The 18,904-nt window shown below is 40.4% G+C and overlaps 1 protein-coding gene across 3 annotated transcripts in view; it reads right to left on the reverse strand.

Annotated features, from left to right (window-relative positions):
- The window catches only part of KaiR1D (Kainate-type ionotropic glutamate receptor subunit 1D), a 135,206-nt gene that overhangs the window by 95,019 nt on the left and 21,283 nt on the right, over window positions 1–18,904 (reverse strand). The window lies entirely within an intron of this gene.

The following is an 18,904-nucleotide window of genomic DNA, read 5'->3' on the forward strand; positions in this document are numbered from 1 at the left end:
CTGGGGGCGGAGACGGCCACCGCCGCCGGGTGCCTCCTACCGCAAGTCCGTTGGCTGTCACCCGAACTGCACAGGGTGGCGATTTGAAAGTTTTTTTACAGTTTAGACCGCATTTCGAAGACGTAAATATTAATAATAATCGTTTACTTTTGCAGGCCTGTAAATTCCACGGGACGAAAAATGCACAAAAGTACATCATACTACCTTGATCAAAAATTTCCCGGAATTTATTCAGAAAATTAAAAATACAAGTTTATTCATCTAAATCTATATTGTCCCCTTCAAAGTAATCCCCATCGACTGCAACACACTTATGCCAGCGCTTGATCCAATCCTCGAAACATTTTTTATATTCGGTTTTCGGTATGTCCATCAGTGCTTCCTGCGATTTTTCCATTACTTCCTCTCGGCTGCTAAAACGCGTTCCCCGTAATGGTTTTTTAACTCGATTGAACAGAAAGAAGTCACAGGGAGCCAAATCAGGTGAATTCGGTGGCTGTTGGATGGTATTTGTTGCATTTTTCGTCAAAAAATTACGAATAATGATAGCACTGTGCGACGGTGCGTTATCATGGTGCAAAATCCACGAGTTTTCTGCCCACATTTCTGGTCTCTTTCGGCGAATTGCTTCACGCAAACGTCTCATAACGCCCAAATAATACTCTTTGTTTACTGTCTGGCCTTCTGGCAAAAATTCATGACGCACTACACCGTTGTAATCCATGAAAACCGTCAGCATTGCCTTCTTTTTTGACTGAAAACGACGTGGTTTTTTTGGTCTCGGCTCATTTGGTGAACGCCATTCACTTGCCTGATGTCTGGATTGCGTGTCGTACTCATAAACCCACGTCTCGTCTCCAGTAATGATCCTTTTGATGAATGTGGGATCGGATTCAGCCTCGCAAATCATGTCTTTTGCGACGTCAACACGGTCTCTTTTTTGCATGAAATTGAGGTCTTTTGGCACCAACTTTGCTGCTACACGACGGAAACCCAAATCATTAACCACAATGTCTTGGGAGGATCCATAGGCAATGTTCAAGTCCTCCGCTATTTCTCTGATGGTTAATTTGCGGTTATTGACCAACATTTCTTTTACTTTATCAATATTTTCACCGACTTTCGATGTCGATGGTCTGCCACTGCGTTCATCATCTTCGATTGACTCACGACCACTTCTGAACCGCTCGTGCCACTGGTAAACGACCGTTTTTTTTTAGAGAATCGTTGCCGAAACACTTTTCCAACATTTCCAACGTCCGTGCGCCACTAAATCCGTTTTTTACGCAAAATTTAATACAAGTTCGTTGTTGCAAATTTAAATCCATTTCTGAAATTGTAAAAAATCGCCAACACACACAGAGATAGATGTACTCTTGGCTACGTAACTTTTGCAAATGTCAAGTTATGACACTAAGATTTAAAGGGAATATCAACAACAGATGTACCAATTTAACAAAAAAAACAGAACTCAAATCGGAACGATGGGAGCGCCACACGGTGGTTATTCCGGGAACTTTTTGATCAAGGTAGTATTTATTTTTAATCATAAAAAATACGGCTAAGTAACAAATTAAAAAAAGAAACGTACCATCAATCATAAATATTTCATTGAGTATTATCATTATAATTCTATAATACTTCTGAAACAAATCCTCCTTTTTCAGAGAAAATAGCCTCAAGTACTTTTATTTTTAAATCAGCAGTGGTCCCTCACATTTTTATGGTATCCGATTGTAAATTCCACATTTTGACATCTTAGTAATAAAACCTTTATGGTAAATTTCACAATTCTAAATAGAAATTCTTACATTGAAGAGATAAAATCTTTAGGTCCATGGGCGTGGCTAGAGGGGGCGGTGTTCTCTCCCCCTTGAAAGAAAACCCTTAACAAAAAATAGAAATGAAAAAGGGGAACCGGGAAAGTTGACTTTGGTCATATTTGTTTCGGAATCTCTTGACCCTCAAGAGGTCGCGCGGTATTTGGGACGTCACTGTCGCTAACGGTCTAAAAGACCATGTTATATGCAATGGACAACATTAATATATTCGAAAATATATACATTACCATAATAAATCCTATTTATTACATCATTTAATATATGCGAATGCTTTCATTATATAAGTGATAAAGGTTTACATCATATGTTATCCCTCAACTAAAATGAAATTAGGTCGTGGGGTAGACAACATTCCCGGGGAATTAGTTCAAGGTTAGCAAAATGTGGGAGGAAGATTTTTTGTGGGCTAATTCTTGGCATTTATGAGAGAGGACCTTGGCTGGAAGATTTCGTCAGATCAGGGTTAGTTCCAATGAAAAAAAAGGTAAGGTATGCTACTTTATGTGAGGACTACAGAACAATAAATTTGCTTTCCAACGCAGCTAAAGTGGTTCTCAGTGCCATCAACAAGATGATGGAGAGCAGGTCAAATGATTACTAAGGGTATAATCACTTTGGGTTTAGGAAGGGGAGAGGCACGCGTGATGCCATTGCAGTAATGAGGTCACTAATAAATAAGAACATAGAATACAACCAGGACGTATTGGCATGTTTCGCAGATTTCGAAAAGCCGTTTGACAAAGCGACTTGGAAAAAACTAATGAATATATTGCTGAATGTAGATATAGATTGGAGATTGCTTGCATTGCTTTCTCCCCGCGGTCATTCCTCGTTTCTAAACCGTAGTCTCCCACCCATCACCATCTCTCCCTTCGTCTACCGTCGCATTCCATCACTATCAAATGTTTCCCTGCAGGAACACACGCAATTATGTGCCCTAACTAATTGCGTGTCCCATCGACTTCTTTCTCCTCACATGTATGATTGCTTGGTGGCCAGTATACCTGAACAATGACCAAGTTCGTCGGTTCTGCTTATATTTCTACTAGTAATATTCCATCCGTTGTTCAATGTTATGGCAACCCCTCGCCGGTTCTCGTCCCCTCCACTGTACACACGGACAACTCGTGGGATTTTCTATGGCAGTGCACATTTTAACAGTTTGCAGTGAGCAAAGTAGAAGAACCATAGTCTGCACACCACCACAGCAGGATAGCAACTGAATATGGGGACGTTTAGACATCAAAATGGTGGGTCTAGCCCTACCCACAACTACGCTAGGCCAAAACGTGTTATTTCATGGTCAGCCTTTGCATTACTCTACAACTATCGCTCCAGTAATCTCCGATATCGTTCCATCTCACCTTGCATGCACCTAAAACATTTCCTTTTTTTCCATCACCCACTTTATGTTCTGTAATTTACCTGTCCTCAATTTTGTCTAAACATTCCAAGTTCCACGAATGCGTTGAACAACATAGGTGATAATGGACACCCTTTCCTAACCCTTCTTCCTAACACTGCCCATCTGGACTCTCCATCCGCCACTCGCACCTGGGCAGTCTAAGACAAGCAAACGTTGAGGTATGTTCTCCTATCCCTCCAATCTACTCCTATTTTCTGCATTATACTCAGTATCTCTACCCAATTAACTCTATCAAACGTCTTTTCGAAATCTTCTTAACAAGCGAATACATACAGATTGTGTTCTATGTTGCTCTCCATTATTGATCTTATTACTGCAATTGATCGTGGATCTCTGGTTTGGAACAGAGTGGAAGGCATCAATTAGAGGTTGCGTGGTTTCTGCAGAGATGCCTACGAGAATATGGCAGAACAGATAGAATTGGGAGTGGTTTCTTTATTGCAGTTAAAAATTCTTGCGTCAGCAGGGCTAAGGTAATTCCGGGTAATGGTTTGGAAAGCGTTTGGCAGTCAATTAAAAGTCCTCAATCGAAAGGATTTATCGATGCGCATTTTACAGGCCGCCTGACAACAGAGATAGTTCAATACTAGAATTAGATCAGCATATCAAAGGTTTCTTATCCCAATACAATGAATGTGACGTTATTTTCGGTGGAGATTTCAATGTCACATTTATTGATTGGAGCACAAAGTTTTGAAGCGGGGCGTAGAGACAAAGACTCGACAATATATTGGCGAGTTGCTATTAACTTCTTTTACGGTGAATTCCTGTCATCAACTTGTCACTTCACAAACTAGGGGTGAAATACTCTTGATTTCTTAGCAACGAATATTACCGAAAGAGTCTTAACTATAGAGACTATAAAAGGCATTAGTGGCTATAGGACAGTAAATGCTAAGTTTTCGCTTCATGGGGTCCGCAATAAGAAGCCTTAAAGGAAAATTTACTTGCTTAAAGAAGAGGACTACAATGGCCTAAAATGCGTACTACAGATTCAATTTGCAAATTTTAAGAAAGAGAGTAATCACGGAAATACTGTGTATACGTGGAAACACTTCCTTGGGATCACGCGCTCAGCAGTTAGCAAGTTCATTCCCAGTGAATTTGTTAAGGATCGCACAGAACCTAGATGGTACGACGCGGATGTTAGAAAAACATTGGGAGGTCAATGGTCTCCCAATGTCACGACAAGACGAAAAATATTAGGGATGATATCTCCGGCGACAAAAGGAATGAGATGACTTATGTTTACAAGATATCTAGGGCGAATGCCAAGAAAGAATTTCAGAAGGCGTTAATGAAATTCAAAAGGCAAAGGTTACCGGAAAATTTGAAAAAGAACCCAAAGGCATTTTGTTGGTATGTCACAGAGGTTCAGGTAAATCAGTCACCTGTTAATCACTCAAAAATGATAAAGGCGAAAATGTAATCAAGAATTTGGAAATGGCTAGCTTATAAAATTCCTTCTTTCAAAGCCTCTTCACCAATGTCTCCGATAGGTTACCAAACCGTGCTGACCAACCGATGACCAAAATTGAAATCCCATATAATGGAATAGAACGTTTCCTGAAAAACACGGGTGCAGATAGTTTTAATTGGCGACGGAATTATGATGATTCTGAGGAAAAACCTTAGGCAAACATCGAAGATACAGGAATAGGATAGGCGCGTGATTAACGGAATGAAGGAAGTATGCGGAGTCGAAGAAGGATTTACTGTAAGGTGGGATGCCAGGCTGAGTTATCTAGGGAGAGGAAAAAAATGTATCGCTCTTCAATATTTGTTCATCCAAAACCTACTTTAAACGATAGAATATCCAATAATAATAAAATGGTATAACCAAGGATGATTTTAACAAAAAACGCACTTAAAAGAATGTGAAAACACGGCCTTTTAATACAAATGTGAAAACACGGCCTTTAAATACAGTGGCGAAGCCAAAAAGCTTATATGCAAGCGAATGTCTCGTACTGAATTATAATTTAGACAAGCTAGAAACAAAAAGATGGATCAGTAGGAAAATACTAGGTCTAATGAACTACTGACGCACAGCAATTATGAAGTAATGATGAAATGTATCAAATTATAGAAAATATGAGGAAAATAATGATAAAAGTAGGCTGAAATTTTGGGCATTAATATAGAAGAGTGACATTAGGTTAACAAATCGATATCTTTGAAGAATAAGACAACACCAGTTGGTTTCAAGGAGAAAACAGTGAATAAAAGAACATAAAATAACAGAGAGGACAGATTTTTACGGATCAAGTGTTGACATTGGAGGGATTCGACAGTAGAGGATAGAGAGAGAGGCCCAAGGTGGTCCGAAGATATAAACAAAGGGGCGTCGAGAAAGGTGAAGGAACATTGGAGGGACAGAAAACGATATAGGAGAAGGAATTGAAATTGACGCATCGTCTCTATTATCGAAGAGAAGAGAGAAGCAGAACGCCCCTGTCAAATGTTTTTCACTCACGACTCTCCATTCGATTTCTGCACCGGCACAGACGGAGGCAAATACATGCTGCGGATATGTTGTCTATCACACCAGTCAACTCCTTTCTTCTACAAAATCTTCATCAGTGGTGCCTCATTTACTCATCAATTGCCTTCTCGAAATCAACAAAGAAAAGAAATAAGTAATTTTTGACACTGCATACTACTACAGATGTTTTATATAACAATCATTCTTCCCTGCACGGTACTCGAACGCAAATTTTCACGTACAGCGAAAGCCTATCTGGTGGAGATGCGCCCCCTGCCACACCTGATGGCGAATTTTCCCGGGGCCTTCTCCAACTCCTCAATCGACGCTTTCTCCCATAGATCCCAAATACTTACCGCTAAATCAAATGTGGCCAAACTTAAGCGAAATAACACCATTCCCCCTTACTTTTTCATTACATTTCCCCCCAAGCCGTCTATTGGAAACTAGCTTCTTTAAGGCTGACCCGCGTATTCTTCTAATGATTGTACCCAATCAAAGGTCTGATGTCAGTTTAACTTCTAAGTATTCGACCTGCTCTGAAATTTATCTTTTCTTATAATCCAAAACTCGAATGTAGTCCATTTTATTATGCTTGAAGCTAACGGTATCTGGTCTAAATTGTCAGGGAGTAGCACGCATCCCTATTTCTCTGAAAATCACTATAACGTCAGCAAATGTTCATGTTCACGATTGGTTTACAAGGTTCATGCTAACATGCGAACGAAAGTTACTGATGTACAATGTCGTATATTAAGCAAAGTAGGGGCCATAGTACAGATTCCTGTGACACTCCTGAAGTTACGTTTGCCCCCAATGAGCTCAAACCATTGAATATTACTGTTTGTTAACGGTTAGAGAAGTAAGTCCTAATCCAGTTCGTCTAACCAACCATGATAAGCAAGATATATGCATATAGCAATGTGCTGATCATATCAGATTGTTTGCTTTATGGAGGTCACACACTGGCGGGTCATTGGCGGGCGAACGGGACGGTTCGGACTGTCGCGGGACAACCGCCGTCGCCCACAAAGTGTCAAAGTTAAGCGGGCGGAAACTGGTCCATTGGCGTTTTTGACACGTGTCAGGATCTAAAGCCCGTACACTGATCGGAAAACCCTCAAGGTTGCCTGTGCGAGGCGTATTGGCGTGATTTCTCACGCTTGGTAAGCACGGTGTTGAATGTCTGAAGTGTTGTAGAGCATTTAGAATTTAGGAACTAATGAAGGAAAGAAGAGGAGCAACAATTTGCGGATGGATTTCTTGCCAACGGGGAAATAAAAATACAGAGAAACTGGAGCTACTCGCAGAGATACAGAGTGCACCCAGATTTTCTTTCTGTCTTTTTTACTGCGAATTCACCAGTTGAATCACGATCAGAGTAAAATCATTTCAAACATCCAAGTATACAGAAGGCCAAAGTATTTGCAAGCCCGGTTTCAAAGTATACAGTGCTACCTGATCCAATATGTACGCCGAGAAATAATCCGCACGAAAATTATCAAATAACTCACGATTATTAATTCCATACCCTCGGCCATCACTTTATCATAATATTACACAAGCATCGGAATTACAAAATATTTCTTCTACGTCTTATTCGTAGATGGGAATGCCACGCGGTTTGGGGACGACACAACACTACTTAGCATTTAGCACTTAGGGTAATGTACCGAAAAGAAGGAATGGGAAATAAAATTAAAAAATTTAACTCGAAGATGATGAGGCCGAAGCAAGGGAGATGCTTTCGGAAATAAAACAACCGGGGAATGACGGCCTTCGTCGATAGAGGAATTGCTCACTCTACGAGCACAGAGAGAGAAATTGCACACAAGCTCGAGCACAACAAGCTTTCTCTTAGAGACAGCAATTAATATAGACAGACTATCCTGGGCATCCTTAAACGCCTCATGAAGAGCCTCCACTTGGGCAATGGTTTGATTCGAAATCACCACTTTCCTGGGCCTTCGATAAACGACTGAAACGAAAACTTTCGCTCACCAAACAAACCGGTTCGCTCAACTTTGCTCACCACTTACACTGACCCCTCCATTTTTTTCGAAATGGGACCATGAGACGCAAAAGCGCCTGCCTGAAGGAGACGGAGCCATCCGTCGGGGGAAGGAGGAATCATATCGATCGGCCGCGGATGGGGCGGGGAAGGAAGGAAGGACGGGAGGAGAGGGATCGCTGATTTGAAACGGCTCTCATTCCTCCCAATGTACCGTTCGTGTTTCTTCCACAGAGCTCAAATTCTCTTTTATGCCACGATGGCACATCGTCATGCCAGCCGTTAGCATTGTCGTGCGGGAATGATGTTGGTCTCTCTTTCGGCTGATGTGGAAAGGATGTCGAGGAAGAGAAGAGATGCTATCGAGTGAACTTATGACAGGAAATGAGCATGATGTCAAATGTCAAAATGTCACGGACACGAGCAAATTATGTGAAAAGATGATCCCTTATTTACTGCGATTTATTCGGTGCTCGCAGTAGCAGTAGTATTTAGGGGAGGCGACCGACAGCTGAGGTAATTTGCGCCATTAGGGATGGACAGGGAAGGATTAAGGGTGGAGAGAAACCCGGCGTTGGCATTAGTCTATTCTTTCCGAAAGGCGCCAAGGAGCCCGCAGCTTAACGTCCCATCCGACGGACGGCGTAGCCGCTCAAAGTGCCCTCCACAAAGCACCTCAAGTAGGGATCGAGATACCTCTGAAAAATATTCAACACCGCCGGGATTTGAACCCGGGCCCTCTGGGTGGTTGTGCTCGCATTAACGTCCGTCGGCCGAGAGGCAGGAATGAATAATAACAATAAGACGACTTTTGATTGGGCCGAGATCGAGATTAGACAGTCCATTCTTACGCCTGACCTCTTCGATGAAGGGAGGGTAAGTGGTGAGATTGCAGGCGCGGGAGCGATGGATTCATTTATGACCCACCAATGGAGGTGCCTGAGACCACAGGCACACACAGCAATTACACAGGCGCCGAAGAAAGGCAGATGAAATAATGGAACAACTATGATGAGATTAGTTTATGGCAATGGTACCCTCCATTAATTCGCCATGGTTACTGCTAAAAAACTTGTGGAATGAAAGACTAAGAGGTGTTTGTTTTAATTTAAATCAGTGCAAACACTACAGAATTACTAAATTTATTCAGAAGCCTGTATATTTAAACAAATAGTTTTAGAAAACAGTCGAAATAAAAAGAGTGTTTAGGTTTTCAACCGGAAACAGGCACCTACTATGATGATTTGGGACGGACTAATTCAGAGGATCTCATTTCTGCGACTCGACCGACCTGCCCCATCAAACTGTGCGCAAGACTGGATAGGGCGTGATGAGTCACACCATCATTATAATCGCTACACATAATCTGCCGATTAGCCGAATGGCTCTAGTCTTCAGGTTTGGGAAAATATCGAAGTAAGAGTTTTGATGGGTTAATTGGCAGCATTTATGAGGGAGGAATTTCGATTACTAGGGAGGAAGGGCGTTTGATGGAATAACTTAGGCATGATTAATAAATCTGTTGGGGATCGAGATGGTGTGGGGGCTAACGTACGGGCTTCCCACCCAGAGGGCCCGGGTTCAAATCCCGGCGGTGTTGAACATATTTCAGGGGTATCTTGATCCCTACTTGAGGTGCTTTGTGGAGGGCACTTTGAGTGAGTACACCGCCCGTCGGATTAGACGTTAAGCGGCGGACCCCTTGGCGCCTTTCGTAATGAATAAGCTAATGCCGACGCCAGGTTTATCTCCACCCTTCATCCTTTCCTATCCATCCCCTATGGCGCAAATGACCTCGGCTGTCGGTCGCCTCCCCTCAAAACTACTACTATAAATCTGTTGCAGAACATAGGAGTAGAATGACGTAATATGCAACTAATCCACAACCTGTACATGTCTATGACTGGTGCTCAGGCGCGGGTTATGCCATCTACCTGAAGTACTGAAGACTCGAATGAAAGTCAGCGGGGAAATCATTAAATTAACTACATTTACGTGTGATCAAGTTTTTAGTTAGCCAATCAACCAAGGGGTAAGGCAACCATTGATGAGCGCATAATTTGATGTCATCAATTTAAAGATATTATTATTATACAGGGTGCGGCAAATGTTTTAAAGGGCTTTTGCCTTATTGTATGGTTGTATCATTTTAATCACCTTTTATTTAGGATATACATGCAATTTTTCTGCCATTTGGTTAAAATGAGAAGTTTTATTTTTAATTAGGTACATTAATATAATTTTTTAAATAAAATATCATTCGGATGCCATATTTTCAAGACGTGGGCGTTATTCCAAGGTCACTTTTGTCTTTTGACGTAAACTGAGCAAGTTGAATGTTACACACCCGGTAAAATCCTTTCTCTACAAACATTTTCAGGGTCCATTTTACTTACAGGGTCGCACCCAAAAGTGGTAGGACTGATTTTTTTACAAGAATTTTATTGACGATATACTTACATCGACTTAATAATCTTCAAAGTATGCTCCTTGAGCTGCTACATACTTAGTATAACGTTGCTCCCATTCCCGTACGCCCGCTGGAAATTTTCTTTGGGGATGCCGTTGATGACCCTCGTCGAAGCCTCTTGAACGGTCTTTATCGAGTCAAAACGTCGTCCCTTGAGCTGTCTTTTCATCAGGGGGAAGAAGAAGAAGTCCGGTGGTGCCAGATCGGGAGAATAGGGCGGGTGCGGCAACGTGGCAACGCCGTACTTGGCCAGGAGCTGTCTGACGACGAGCGCGCCATGGCAGAATTTTCGGCACCATCTTGGCGCACACCCTGCGCATGGCCAAATCCTGTGAAATAATGCGTTGGACGTTGGATGCAGACAGAACCAACTGGTCTGCAATTTCTTCACTGGTTAAGCGTCGGTCTGTGTTCAGCAGTGTCCTCACTCTGTCCACATTCGTGTCGGTTTTTGCCGTCGACGGCCGTCCGGAGCGATGGTCGTCTTCAACGAGCTCCCTACCCTCTTTAAACAACTTGTGCCAATCAAATACTGTGGAACGGCTTAAGGCAGTGTCCCCATAAGCCTGCTTGATCATATCGAGGGTCTCAGTTGCCGTCTTCCCGAGTTTCGCACAAAACTTCATGGAATAACGTAGCTCAAAATTCAGATTCATTTTGTTTTTCGACGCGGACAAAAATCTTGCTTCACTAAAAACGGTGTCCTCACTCAACGACAGCCCGCAGGCGACTGAGGTTGGTGTCTGTTCCTAAAAGCCCCCTCCACCTTACCTAGCCAGGCAGACCCCTCTCCACCGCTCCGTTCGCGCCAGAGAAAATCAGTCCTACCACTTTTGGGTGCGACCCTGTATTTTAAAGCATTAAAACAATTGAAAGCCAGATGAAACAAAACGTACCACAGTACAACCACAGAAGAACTGCTGGTTGATAATCGAGAATTTCCGGAATTGTAAAACGATAAGTTAAATTTCTTACCCCAGATTATTCCACACAAATTCATGGAATGAAAAAAAGCAATGTATTCTTCCACCTTTCTTTATTTTGGTACTACTATTTTCAGCGCTTAGGCGTCATCATCAGGTACGAATTCACTCGAGTGGTAGTATATTTATTTATCAGAGGTGGCCACGCTCCTGGATAGTCCGAGCCATTTTTCAAAATTTGAAATTTTTCGCGAGCCGCAATTAAATACGTATTTAAAAAGTATGCAAAAAAGTTATTAACATTTTTTTACAGAAATTATATTTATTGATAACATATAAATAAAAGTACAAATTATGTGTACTGAATTTTAATATTAAAAATTACACACATTTATTTTACTTCTCTTGATAATTCTTTAAAATTTGGTGAATCATTGGTGACAGCACTTCTCGGTAATTCATTAAGATGCTGGTTAGTCAATACTGATCGGCGTTTGGATTTCACAAATTTTAAAGTGGAATAAAACGATTCACATAAGAACGCGGTCCCGAATATTGAAATAATTCAACAAGAAGCCTTTTTTAATTCAGGATATTTCGATTTTGGTACAAATTCCCAATATTCAGTATTCGGTGTCGACTTATATTTTAATTGTTGAGCTTGATCTTCCCGCATCTCTATTGATTCTTATTCTCCAGATGCTTTTTGGGTCATAATTATATTGCAAATGGAAAACTCACCAATTAATCACGAATGGAAAACTCACTTGAATTATGTTAATTTCAAATGGATTCAGGAAAATCAAGAGACAATTTAAAATGTTTCAAGTCTTGAAATCTTTTTGGAATTCCGTCAATATTCCTTCTAGCTTTTTTTATATAATCATTGATTTCTTCTTGTTTAATATCGGAACAATTTTTTTAATTTGAGGAAAATGGTCAAATGTTTTATTTTTAATGTCCCTTTGGAAAAGTTGTAATTTAGTTTGAAAACTAAATATACACTGTGAGAGGTCAGATATTATTTCATCTTTCCCCTGCAATTGTAAATTCAATCTTTGCAAATGTTCCATGGCACCAGGCAAAAACAAAGTCTTGTAACCACTCACCATCGTCTAATTCTGAATTTACTTTTATTTTAGAAATGCAGTTATCGGATCAAACAAATCTACAAATCGATTTAATACGTTGTAGCTAGATAACCATCTAACAATGCAAAAGAAATCAATGTCATTCGTAGGTTCTTCTTCCTTTAATTCTTCAAGGAAATTTTTGAATCGTCGTTGATTTCCTGCATTGGTGCGAATGTAATTTACAATGTGTAACACTGTTGGTAACATGATTACATCAAGATATTTTAAATATTTTGTAACGAGATGTTTTAGATGAATTATGCATGAATCGGTATGAATTGTGGAATTTGAGAATCATCTCTTAAAAGCCCAATAAGACTTATAATATTTTTTTTCCGAGTATCGGCGGAGCTCCATAAGTTGCAATGCTTACAAGTTTTTTAAGAGGCACATTAAAAGTTTTCATTATGGAATTTAATGCATTTCTAATCTCGACACCGCGGGTTGACTCATTAAACGCTACTGAATCTAATAATTCTTCTTTAACAACGAAGTCAGGTGAAACAAAACGTATGGAAACTGCCAATTGCGGAAGATCTGTGATATCTGTCGATTCGTCAAGGGCTAAGCTGAATCCAATGCAGTTCTTCAAATAATTTTTGAAATTATATTCAAGAGATATAATAATTGCTGTTATACTTCGTTCGGTTGTGTCTCGAGATGGGAATTTGCGAAACAGCTCTGTGCAATGCTGCATTATTTGGATCTAAAACTTTAAGTGCATCTTCCAAGTTTTTTTAAAATTAACTCTCCCTCTCCATACGGGCGTTTTGAGTGAGCAATAACAATGGCCCGGCAATAACTAAACTGGCTTCAGCCATATTATTAGCTTGATTTCTAAAGGTCATCACAATTGACTGTTGTTTATTTAAATTTGATTTTAAAGAAGCAAGTTTATCTGATCTTAATTTGGAATTTGTTGGATACTGATTAGAAAACTGAGGATGGTTGGTTTCATAATGCCGACGTAAATTGCTAGCTTAATAATTTTTGACCGTAGAATTACAAATACCACATAATGCTTTTCCGTTATTGTCAATAAAAAATAAATTCTCCTCCCACTCATTATTAAAACTTCTATTTTCTATTTTTATTTTCGTTCTCTGTCGCCATACTTTGAAAAGAACTGGAAATAAACAAAGAAATTTAGAAAACACGAGTTTTGCGTTATTAAAACAATAACAACAAGTGTTACATACTGCGAAACAAATTATAGTTGACTTACCAAAAATTCCAGACCACTTATTATATCCGTAGGAAGAGTGATACAAATTTTTCTCCAGAGCCCAATGTCAACTGCCCATTGCAATGAAAGTTTACAAATCCAAAATCGGCCTGGAGTCGGTCGATTACGCCACTGTTCATGTTCGTTCGCACAGTTTTCGATGAGTCATATCATTCTTAACTTGGACGAAAATGAAATTTGTTACAACGTTGCACTTAGCCTTTCATATTTGTTGTCAGTAATTTAAAAGACAATTGGAAACACATACGGAACGATAATATTTTTTAAATATAATAACACAAAAATGATAAGGGAACTCGGGTACATACAGTACTGTATATCGAGAGCCACAAATAACCCTTCAAAGAGCCGCACGTGGCTCGCGAGCCGCAGGTTGGCTCCCTTGTAATTTTTAACATACTTTTGAGGGGAAGGGGTGGGTGAGAGAGGGGGGGGGAAGAGGAGGGGTTGTGATCGGCGTTGGTGGGCAGGAGGAGACCCACCCCTTCCCCCACAAGAATGGATTACGAATGTACAGCAACCTGAGCGAATTTGTACCAGATGACGACGCCTAAGCGCTGAAACTAGTAGTACCAAAATAAAGAGCATTGGAAAAATATATTGTGTTCTTCAATCAATGAACATAAACTTCTATAAAGTTGAGCCATAAACCATCGACTAAACAAGTTCTTTGAGATTCGTATAGAAGATTGTCCGCACTAAGCAACAAGAATGCCATTCATGCACGATTCCTACCTTTATAGTTCAAATTCTTTTTTTCTGATTCTTCAAGTTGAAGAAATCCTATGAAGATGCCGAAAAGAAATTGAAAATGCAAACTTCACGACCCATCCCACTTCAAAGCTTGGCATCGTGGGCCTTCGAGAGCAAATGACAGATACATTTAAAAGATGAGCATCTTTAATTAAGGCCATATTTATCGAGTTGATTGATGACATGCGTATATGTGTGCACATATTTATTTTTTCACACTTCCATACTGTCAACTTGGGATCACGTTACTTATACAGAAGTGCGTGGATACTTGGGATGGACGCTGCGGGGAAGACTGCGGGAGAATTGCCGAATTGGATCGCGTAGAATAGCTAGATCTGTAAAACGTTGCTATGATATAGTTAGAAGCGAGTCCAAAATATTAGAGCAGCTAGGCTGGGAATCAATCACGGGGCGAAGTTTAAATTACAGATTAAATCTCTTGCATACATTGGAAGGTATCTTTAGCAGTGATTTTGAAAATGTTTTACTACTCCCATAGTACTACTGTAGGAGGATTCAGGTCAATACCATTAGAGAGATCAAGTGTAGAACCGAGAGATTTAAAATGCAATTTTTTCCACGAACGATATAGGATCAGAATCACTCTGTCCGACCGCGGTAGAGGTAAATATATTCGGGTCAAAATTAGTCTGGCGTGTATTCACCCCCTGCTACACTCCTTAGCGGTGGCTTGAAAAGTACTAAAAATACAAAAAAATATCACCACCGAGACGCGAATGACTGCGCCTTTATGTTGAAGATGTCTCTGCCTCCGTTGGACCCAAGATGGCGATCCAGTAGTCAAACTTCGTCATAGCCGTCGTTGCGATAGATAGAATACGGAAAAAAAGGCACTGTGTTCCCAGAAAGACAAGATCATTATATCGAAGGAAAGACGCAAAACAGTGACGCGGGAGATCGTTAGCGCGAGCGAACTTGCACAAATGTTTGGAAAGAGGCAGACAAATGACGACGCGCATGGAAAACCGAAACGAGCAAAAAATTAGCGATAGGTTTATAAGCCCCCGGATTTCCCCGCCTATCGCTCGGGCAGCCAATCGCAGGAAGCAGCAGGGCGAGATCAAACGGTCGAAGGGCAACGTTAAAGGAAAGGATATCCCAAGACAGAGTAAAGGCAGTTTTCAAAGACAACTACTTGAAGCCACACAACAGACCTTCTATTACAAGGTAGTCACAAATAGATGGCCTCAGATTGCCGCTGGTTTCAGATTCCCAAGGGTGAACATTCGTTCTACAAGGTTCTGCGCGAACTATCTTACTAGCTCGTGCCTCGGATGCAATCCAGTGGGCACTGCTAAATTTGAATGCACAAATATTTCAACTTACTCCCTGCAACAAAGACATCATTGTGTAGATAATGAATTAATAAATAATTATTTTCCAATATCATATGGTCCACCCAAACGAAAATCCCGCTCAAGCTGGCGAGATGATCTTCCTTTTAGTTTTGGAGTTCTACCACGTAATTTGGAGCTCGGCTTTTTTTAAGCATCCAGATTAGGGTTTCTCAGCCATTGGGCATTTGCCCCCACAGGGAAGAATTTCATTAGGCTTACGATGGAATCTGGACCACTATCCAGCTATAGCTAAAATCTAAAGCGTCATTTGCTTATTTTCCAATTCAACTTGACAAATCGCATAATGTGCCGTCAAGTTGATAGTGTTTGTGAGACAATCTATTGGGTTCGTTTGAAGAGGAAGTTCCTCTTAAGCTCTCCTCTTGAATCAAACAATGACCAAATATTTTGAAAAAGGTTACAAATCTTTCTCTGCATCGGAAAATCAATTGTGGGATAATCTCTGTAGGTGATGTACAAATCAGTTATGTTAGGTAAAAGGTCCGGACTTCAAGTCTGTGTAAAAAAGGGAGGCACGAGAGTGAAAGGCATTCATTATGTAATCCATCGTCATGCACTAGTCTCAAAGACACTTCCAGCTCCATAAGGAATGTTTTTGGATCAATTAGGTAACTCAAATAGTAAATTTTCTAAAGAGGGGAGCTCGAGACTTACGAATTTTTGTGCAGTAATGTATTGGCATGGGTGCTCTTCATTAAGCGCTTTTTTCCCACCAACATTTTCGATGGCTTTCGAGAGAAAATGTAACTGCACGAGTAACTGAGCATAAAACGTGCGATCAAATAGTTTTCGCTTCCATCCTTCGCAAAGTTTTGCGAAGGATGGAATTTTTTTCGCTGTATGATGATGAGTGGATGACGCGCCTGAGGTTTACCTGACGTTTTTAAATAAATCGAATCTTCAGATGAAGCAAAAATAATAAATTCATAGATCCCTTAAAATGTTTCACGAGTAAGTTGAAAATTGGAAGAGAAAGGTCAATATTAAAAATGTTACAACGATTGAGAACCTATCATTAATTCTTGCAGCTAAAGGTGCTTCCATATTTCGCAAAAAATGAGATCTGCCATCATTTGAGAGTATTGGGAAATGAATCTCAGTTTACTTGCAATCGGTGATGAGGAGTTGGCTCAAGCACGCAATTCGTTAAAAAATACCAGATGATTGTCTGGATGGAAACCTTATCCGAGAAAAGCATACTATTGATGATAATTCTGAAAGAAAAGAATATTGGCCCTTTTACAGTTCTTAACTAAAAGTGGCCGAAAGAGCGTTTCATATAAGACTTCTTCAAGTGTCAATCTTTATACCTGAGTCAGACTTTTCCTCTCTGGAGAAAATAAAAACGAAAAAAACAAAGTGGATGGAAGATTGACGATGGCCTTCATTGTTCCCTTTCAAAGACTTCTCCGCGTATCCAAGGACTGGCAAAGGAAAACGGATCATAGGTTTCTCTTTGATTGTCATCTCCATCGAATTAAATAAATTGCATTTGTCTGGCATTAATGAACCTTTTGTTTATTGAAGTATGCTTCAATAATTTCAGTCACAAAATAATCAGTATCAGTAATTTTTCAAATATGAAAAATATATTTAAAATGTATCCAAGTTTTATAATCTATTAACATATCAACTGTTTAACTTTCCATTCCTAACAATAAACAACCCAATATAAGCGGAATTCCTTCCCGCACGCCAACTGTACAGGGAACCGTGAAATGAAATGCGCAGACTCAATTGGATATCTAGGCATTAATCTCACGCATGATCCCTCGGGGTGAAACATTTACGGGGAATATGAGGACAAGTTACCAAAAAATTAGTATTTATTAGAAGAGTACAGGGTAAATGTGATGTAAAAGTCAAAGAGAAATATTATCTTTCGCTGGTTAGGCCTCATTTAGAATAGATAGATAGAGGTCTTTATTTGGACGAAATTGAGACCAAATGGTCCCTTCTTCCATTTAACCCATCGTCGTATACATATTATATAAGGCATTAAACTCATAGTTACATTCATATGTACACATAAATACGACATACATACTCGTACATATAGACAGAACTTCGGAATATTCTGCTTTTATATGGGATCCTCAAGAAGTTGGATTGATTGCCGAATCAGATCGTGTGCAGCGTAGAGGAGGTAGATTTGCAAAACGTTATTATGATAAACTTAGCAGCTTATCAAAAATATAAGAGCAGCTGGGCAGGGAATCACTCACAGAGCGAAGGTTAAATTACAGATTCAGGAGGTCTCTTCGGCAGTGATGTTGAAAATGTTTTACGACTCACATCGTACTACGGTACGAGATAACAGGTCAATAAAACTAGAGAGATCAAGAATAGAACAGATAAATTTAAGATGTAATTTTTTCCAGGAGCGATAAGGGATCATAATAAAATTGTCCGACCGCGGTAGGGTCATGTTCGGGTAAACATTAGTCTGGTGTGTATTTACATCCTACCACACACCCTAGCGATGGCTTGCAGGGTATATATACATAAATAAATGAAATAAATATGCAACTCTACAAAAAGCCACTCTTCATCCCCGTATACCTCCTTTATCTCTTCATACCGTCGTCTAACACCCCTATCACCCCTAACACCCCGCCACACGCCCTTGCGGGGTATTAAGTAGATGTAGATCACATTATCCCCTCAATCACAGCCTTAACATCTCATCGCTATCCAAAACGGCCTTTCTTTCGGCCAATCTTTCCCGCATCCTTATGTTTTCTCCCAGCAATCTCCTCGCCTCCTCATTTATTTTCCTTTTTGTATGTTTCACCTTTTCCATTCTTCTTCGTTATTCTATAGTAAAACTATCAACAATAACTTGTATTTACTCATACAGGCAAAATGAATCACTTTCCAAATCGTATACATATTACAATGCAAAAAATTTTATTGTGAAAAAATCATCACCGGGATTGGGCCGGTCCGGTGACTAACGTAGTGGCTTCCCACCCAAAGGGCCAGGGTTCGAATCCTGGAGGCGGCAGATCTTTTTCAGTGGTATCCCGATCCCTACTAGAGGAGCGCAATTTGAGTGAGTACGCCGTCCAACGGATGGGACGTTAAACTGCGAATCCCTTGGCCCCTTTTGTTAATAGAGTAGGTTAATGCCGACGCCGGGTTTCTCTCCACCCTTCCTCCTTTCCCATCCATCCTTATTGGCGCAAACGACCTCAGCTGTCGCTTGGTTGTTTCCCCTAGCAACAACTTCTA

This window comes from Hetaerina americana, unplaced genomic scaffold (assembly GCF_022747635.1).
Source record: "Hetaerina americana unplaced genomic scaffold, ioHetAmer1.1.p SCAF_1, whole genome shotgun sequence".
NCBI lineage: Eukaryota > Metazoa > Arthropoda > Insecta > Odonata > Calopterygidae > Hetaerina > Hetaerina americana.